The sequence below is a fragment of the Cetorhinus maximus genome, chromosome 23 (assembly GCF_964194155.1).
Source record: "Cetorhinus maximus chromosome 23, sCetMax3.hap1.1, whole genome shotgun sequence".
Classification (NCBI taxonomy): Eukaryota; Metazoa; Chordata; class Chondrichthyes; order Lamniformes; family Cetorhinidae; genus Cetorhinus; species Cetorhinus maximus.
In genome coordinates, this window is record NC_135901.1 from 38,912,347 (window position 1) to 38,919,818 (window position 7,472).

Below are 7,472 nucleotides of genomic sequence, written 5' to 3' on the forward strand. Positions count from 1 at the left end.
TGTCGCCATCTCTGATTTGATAAGAACACATTTGAGCTCTGGAGCAGCTGTTGCTCATAATTCAATGTTTAAGGTGACGGATTTGAAATCCATTGGGGTCTCCCCCTGTAGGTTTGAATCCTGCCGACTACAGTTCTCATTATTCCTCATTTTAACCAGGTGTCACCAACCTCATCCCTGCGACTCCTGTGAAACTGACAAGGCGACACACGGCAGAAATTCATCACTGGAAGTAACTGACACACGTCAAATTCTGCCTCTTTCATGTCGCATCTTTTAACTTCCTGTTCTCCCTCTCAGACGTTTCCAGGCCGGTCAAATGTCATTCGTTTGGAACTTTACCCTGGTCCTCGTCCACTGATTATGGTCAACTTTCCGGGCGTTGTAGTTGGCACTTGGCCCCGTAGCTCAGTGGTTAGAGCACTGGTCTCGTAAACTAGGGGTCGCGAGTTCAACTCTCGCTGGAGCCTGTGGCTAAGGTTTAGCCGATGAAACCGAGTTCCGTGGAAAAGTGGGCGATGGGATGGGCTGGACAATGAGAGGCTGCAAAGTTAGATGGGTTAGGTGATTGGTTTGCAAGATAGCACTTGGTCTTAAAAATAATTTTTTAAAAAACCAACAAGGCAGCGCATTTTTCAAAATCTGAGAAAGTTATGTTCTGGTGTTCAAAGAGACTTTTTGTACAAGGAACACAGAAGTTGCATCAGTCTGTGTAGTACCATTGGTCAGTGCATTCGGCTGTTAACTGAAAGCTTGGTGGTTCAAAAGTACTCAAAGGCGAAACTTTCAATGTTTTCCCTCTCCCCTCACACCTCCCCCCATCTCATCTACATTCATTGTCACACAGACCCAGGTTGTCAATGACAGCAAGAAAAATTTCCACAAATGTTGCCAGTTCTGCTGTTCTGCAGTGAATTTCGAATCAGGGAATCTTCGGTGTCTAAAGCAAATGTGATAACCACAACACATCAAAAACAAGCGCAGCTCCTTGCAAACGACTGAGGATGTCAAACCGTGCAGTCTTATTGCACTTCTGAACCTTGCTTTGTGGAAGTATAATTCGGCTGAAAACCTTAGCCATGCGGCAGAGAAATTGATCTAATGTTAGAATCATCAGATAACACAGCACATCAGCAGCTCATTCAACACCTCACACATGTGCGAACTATCTTAGTGCAATTCGGCCCCCATCCTTCTCCGTTCCTTAAGGACAGTGCATTTTTCAGAATATCATTCAAAACCTGGGAAGTATAAATATCACAAGGCTGTGAGATAATACAGCCATTGACTAATTCACAACAAACAGCAACGATGCAACCTTTCCCCACTCTGTGTTTTGATAATGCTACTTCCTGGTTTCAAACAGAGAAACCATTCGTGTATGAGGTGACCATGACACCCATTGCCCAACACAAACCCTGCGCTGTAAAGATCCCAATGGAGCTGTCTGGAATGTTAAACGGTGACGTCATGCAGCAGCACTTTGGGTCTTTGTTTTGAAGAAATGGAATTCGGCTGTTCTCATTAGGAATGCTGGAGACAGACTGATCAACAATGTCATCATCAAATGGCACAGCTCAGTAAGAGGCCCTTCCACCCATCGTGTCTATGTCTGCTTTTTTAAAAAAGAGCTGATGGATTCGTCTCGACTTCCTTCTCTCTTTATTACCTTTGAGGCTCTGCTTCTTAATTTGGTGCCTAGCTCTACATACTTGCTATGCAGAATTTCTTTCCTTTTCCTTTCTATGTCATTGGTACCTACATGTACCATGATAACTGGATCCGCGCCCTCCCAATGCAAGTTCCTCTCCATCCCTGAGCAATTGTCCCAAACCCTTGCACCAGGTTCGCAACACAGCCTCCTGGACTCTTGCTCTTTGTTGCAGAGAATAGTGTCAATACCCCTCACCATACTGTCCCTTACTACCACTATATTCCTGTTTGCTCCCCACAGTTGAACAGCTCCCTGTACCATCGTGCCATGGCTCGCTTGCTTCTCTAACTTACATATTTCTCTTTCGGCCACACAGGTTGTGAACACCTCAAACCTGTTTGACAATTGCAATGTCTGAGGCTCCTCCGCTACTGTCTGCTCTGTCCCATTACCTGCCTCACTCACGGTCACATCCTCCTGTCCCTCACCACTAACCACAATAGATGACTCAATTTTTAAAGGCATGACTGTCATTTGGAACGAAGAGCCCATGTATTTTCCCCCATCCCTTATATTGCGCAGTGTCTGCAGTTTGGCTTCCAGATGAATAATCCTGATCCAGAATTCCTCTAGCTGTTTACACTTTCTGCAGATGTGTTTGTCCTGGATCACCTTGGTGTCCAAAAGGGCCTACATTCCACCGCTGCAATTACACCTGTCCTGCCAATGTTAATTATTATATTTAGTTAACTTAATTTAATTACTTCATTTATTAACTTAGATAATTCCTATGTATGGTACAATTTACTGTGCTTATTAAATATTTGTACATTTATTAACGTTTATTAACCACACAGCAATATGTTTCAGGTGTTTATTTTAATTATTTTATTTTATTTTTAAAGTTTTAGTTAATTTATTTATAGATCTACCTTAACTCCCGCGCCCTAAGCTGGTTATTAACACACTGTGCCTTACACAAAGCACTTACCGGCCAGTCAACTTACAATGACATCATTGTTGTCACTGGCTGAAGAAGCTGTTTGTGTTTTACCTAAACGCGCGCGCCCCTCTGTCGGAGAAACTTGTCTCTGGTGAAAATGGTCTGGAATGGAAAAATAGGCCAAAGTAGCCACAAGGGCTGTTGACAGTTTCACTCATGGTCTCATGGTCAGGAATTCGGTGGTTTTACTGCTTTGGCCGACTTTCATTTCCGGTCAGAGAATGATGGTTTTGTGAAATTGTTAGAACGAATGTGATTTAATTATTGATTGAAAACAGAAAACACAGAACAGCTCTACCAGAATCAGTGGAGTGAGAGGAGAAGTTTCACATCAGAGCCGGAAATGTCACATGTGGAACAGGCCGAGGACAAACACAGAGGTAGAGTGAGGGTGTGAAAGCAGGAGAGAAGGGCTGTGATAGGATGTACAGCACGGATGAAAGAGATATTGGTGCAAGACAAAGTATGGGAGTTAATGGGACAGATTTTACTGCCCACTGTTGACACTAGCACAGAGATCGCTCCTGATCAATCAACCACAACTGCTGTTTGAAAGCAGCATGCCAGCCGAATTGAAAGTTACACATGAGCAGCTTGTGGGGCTATTTCGCCTCACTGTCGGTTTCATGTTCCAGCTCACAGCAACTGTTGCTGTCATTGGCTGAAAAAGACGCTTGTGTTCAAACTAAACCTGCCATTTTGTAGGAGAAACTTGCCTCTGGTGATAAAGGCCTGAACTTAAAATAAAAGGCAAGGGTATCATGGATAAGCCCAGTTAAAATGCTCGGAGGCAGTTCCCTGGTTGTCCAATGGTTGGACTGTGTTCTCTCAACATCGCGACCGGCGTTAGGTTCCAATTCAGGAAATGAAATTATTGCTCATGTAAAAACAAACATCAATGACTTCCTGATCGAAAACATCTCTGCCTGAAGCTGCGAGGAATGAGAGATTTTGTTTCGCATCAGAGCTGGAAGTGACGCATGTACAATAGGCTGAGAACAAACACAGAGGCAGAAAGAGAAGGGCAGTGAGAGGCTGAAAAGCACTGATGATAGACGTGTTGGTTGGTACAAGGCAAAATATGGGTGGTAATGGGGTGGATTTTACCGTTGACTCTGACACAAATATCTCCCAGACCTGGTTCCGAATCTCATGTTAAATAACAAGAAAACTTCTCACTGAATTTACTCAGTCCCATGACGTCAGAGGAGCTGAACACAAGGGAAGAAGGTGGATTTTGCTGGAATGGGTTGTAAGATGATAGAATGACTGTGAAGGCAGCAGCAGTGGGGATGGGAATGAAACTATAGAAAGTTACAGCACAGGAGGAGGCCATTCGACCCCGCTAGCTGCTGTGAAGGAGCAGTTCCAACTGATTGATTAGGAGGGATATTTGTGCCAGTTTGAACAGTGGCTAATTTACTGAAATTAGAGACAGATGGGCTGCAATAGGAGCAGGAATAGACCATTTTCTCCTCGAGCCCCTCATTGTGTTATACAATTAGAGCCAAGGTTATGCCACAGATAGAGGCTATTCGGCCCGTTTCATAGCAACATCGGACTAATGAGCAGGAGTGGGTTATTCAGCCCTTCGAGTCTGCTCCCCCATTCAATAACGTCTCAGCTGATCTGGTTGTGATCTCTTTCCTGTCCGCCCCCATAACCCCTAACCCCCTTGTCTATCAAAAACTTAATTCTGCCTTGAATAAATTCAGTGACCCAGCCTCCACTGCCTTCTGGGGAAAATAATTCCATAGACTAACGGCCCTCGGAGAGAGAGAAAAGAATCCTCAGCTCTGTCTGAAAAGGGAGATCTCATCCTCTTCTGGAAACTAACTCATCTGGTCCCACTCCCCCGCCTTTTCCCCGTAGACCTGCATTTTCTGTTCAATTCTCTTTTGAAATCCGTGATTGAATCTGCCTCCCCCACACTCTCAGATAGTGCATTCTAGATCCTAACCACTTGCTGTGTAACAGAGAAACCCCTTTAGAATTGTACGTTTCATTTGAAAACAGGAAATGCTGGAAAATCTTTCCAGGTCTGGCAGCATCTGTGGAGAAAGGAAGAGAGCAAATGCTTCTTTGAAGAAGAGTCATATTGGACTTGAAACATTAATTCTGTTTCTTTCTCCATAGATACTGCCAGACCTCCTGAGTTTTTCCAGCATTTACTGTTTTTTTTCAGGTTTCCAGCACCTGCAGAATTTTGCTTTGGCACTTTACTTGATGTTGTCTCTTCTCGTCCTTCTGACCAAAATCAATCACTTCACACTTCCCTACATTAAATTTCAGCTGCCACTTGTCTGCCAAAATGGATTTGTTGAAGAGCCCGAAAGGAGGCCCAACTCAAACTGGGAATGAGTGAGAATGAAAGAGGAAGAGAAGTGACGGGTTTTGTAGATCCCAGGGGAAAGAGACTCCAGGATCAGTTCATTGTGACAGTTCACACAGCAACAAGAAAACAACATTCCCTGATGAGGGCCAAACCCGGGCGGCAGGAGTGGGAGCGCCGAATAATAGCATGTTTAGTGAAAACCTAGGAGACTGTTTCAGCCAATAACAGCATCAAATGTGTTAGACATGAACATGAAGTGAACAGTGAGGTGAAATAGTGTCACAAGCTGCGGATGTACAACTTTCAATTTCCAAAACCCACCAACGTCATCAATGCGTCTCCTCTGAAACTTTCAAGGCAAATATTGATCCCTTATAAGGTGTCATTCCCAGAACTATACACAGTCCTCCGGGTATGATTTAACCAGGGCTTTGTACAGCTGTCGCAAACCTTTCCCTCTTTCCTATAACGATCTCTGTAACAGGTTGTACAGCAAGGGGAGTTAGAATCTATGTATCAACTGAGAAAAATGACAAGATGCTTGATCAGAAAAAACTTTAAAAATTTAATTCAAAAATCAACAGATTAAGTGGATTGTTTTGGTTCAGAAACAGTATAAGAATCCTCAGTCCAATTCCTCATGTCATTGGGTCAAGGAAACTTTGCTAAAACTGCAGAATTTAGCAGACTGGACACTGCCGAAGCTCTTGATTATCTTTCAATATTGTTTTTTCTTAACTCATAGTTATCAAAAAAAGGAATTGCACATTGGCTTTAGGCAGGGAAAATCAGGGTCCTGGAGAGAAAGAGGGGAACTAGGACGAATTAGAAAGCTCTTTGTAAAAAAGCTTATGACAATGAAACTGTTGGTGAAGGTCCTCTTACTGCGCTGTGCCATTTGATGATGACATTGTTGATCAGTCTGTCTCCAGCATTCCTAATGAGAACAGCCGAATTCCATTTCTTCAAAACAAAGACCCAAAGTGCTGCTGCATGACGTCACAGTTTAACATCCCAGCCGGGTGTCTTTCAGTTTAGAGGGTTCAAGTAACATCCCAGAAATAGCTGTAAATTGGTAAATGGAAGGGAGGGAGGAACTCAAGATAATTACAATCACCAGGGAAATGGTACTGAGAAAATTGTTGGAGCTGCAGCCTGACCCCAAGGCCCAATGGACTTCATCCTGGTTAGTGAGGTAATTGATGTGTTGGTCTTAATTTTCCAAAATTCTGTAGATTCAGGGAAGGCTCCGTGAGATTGGAAAATAACAAATGTAGTTCTTATATTCTAAAAGGGAGGGGGGCGGGGGGGAGACAGAAATCAGAAAACTACAGGCTAGTTAGCTTAAAATCTGTCATGGGGAAAATGTTAGATGCCAATCTGAATGATGTATAACAAGGCACTGAGAAAAATTCAAGGCATTCTGGCAGAGTCAACATGGTTTTGCTCAAGGCAAATCAGGTGCTGTGCATAATGGGGAACTTGTGGATGTGCTGTACTTTTAGATTTCCAGGAGGCATTTGATAAGGTGCCACATCAAAGATTATTGAGGAAATTAAAAGCTCATGGTGCAGGGGTTAGCATATTGGCGTGGATAGAAGATCAGCTAGCTAACAGGAAACAGAATAGGCATAAATGTGTCATTTTCTGGTTGGTATGATGTGACAAGTGGTGTGCCACAGGGACCAGTACTGGGGCCTCAAGTTTTTACAATTTATATAAATGACTTGTATGAAGGGACCAAGGTATGGTTACTAAATTTACTGATGACACAAAGATAGGTAAGAAAATAAGTTGTGAAGAGGATATAAAGAGGCTAGAAAGGGATATAGATAGGGTAAAGTGAGTGGGTAAATATCTGGCAAATGGCAGAGAATGTGGGAAAATGTGAAATGGTCCATTTTGGCAGGAAGAATAAAAAAGAAGCTTCTTATCTAAAAGGTGAAAGGTTGCAGGGCTCTGCGATGTAAATGATCTTGATGCCCTAGTGCAGGAATTGCAAAAGGTTAGTGTGCAGGTGCAGTGAGTGGTTAAAGTGTTATTGTTTATTGTAAGGGGAATTGAATATAAATAGGGATGTTATACTTAAGTTATACATATCATTGGTGAGATCACATCGGGAATATTGTGTCCAGTATTGGTCTCCTTATTTAAGGAAGGATGTAAATGCATTGGAAGCAGTTCAGAGAAGGATCACGAGGCTAATATCTGGAATGATTGGGTTGTTTTATGAGGAAATGTTGGAAAGGTCAGGTTTGATTCTGCTGGAGTTTAGAAGAGTAAGAGGTGACTTGATTGAAACATATAAGGTCCTGAGGGGATCTTGACAGGGTGGATGTGGAGAGGATGCTCTCTCTTGTGGGAGAATCTAGAACTAGGGGTCACTGTTTAAAAAGACCATTTAAAGCCCATTTAAGGCAGAGATTTGGAGAATTTTTTCTCTCAAATGGTCGTAAATCTTTGGGACTCTTCCCCAAAAG

At 42.9% G+C, this 7,472-nt stretch overlaps 1 non-coding gene across 1 annotated transcript; it reads left to right on the forward strand.

Annotated features, from left to right (window-relative positions):
• The first annotated feature begins 397 nt into the window (after window positions 1-397).
• On the forward strand, window positions 398-470 carry trnat-cgu (transfer RNA threonine (anticodon CGU)). The gene has a single exon. It is a non-coding gene; the product is annotated as a tRNA-Thr (tRNA).
• Window positions 471-7,472: the final 7,002 nt, after the last annotated feature.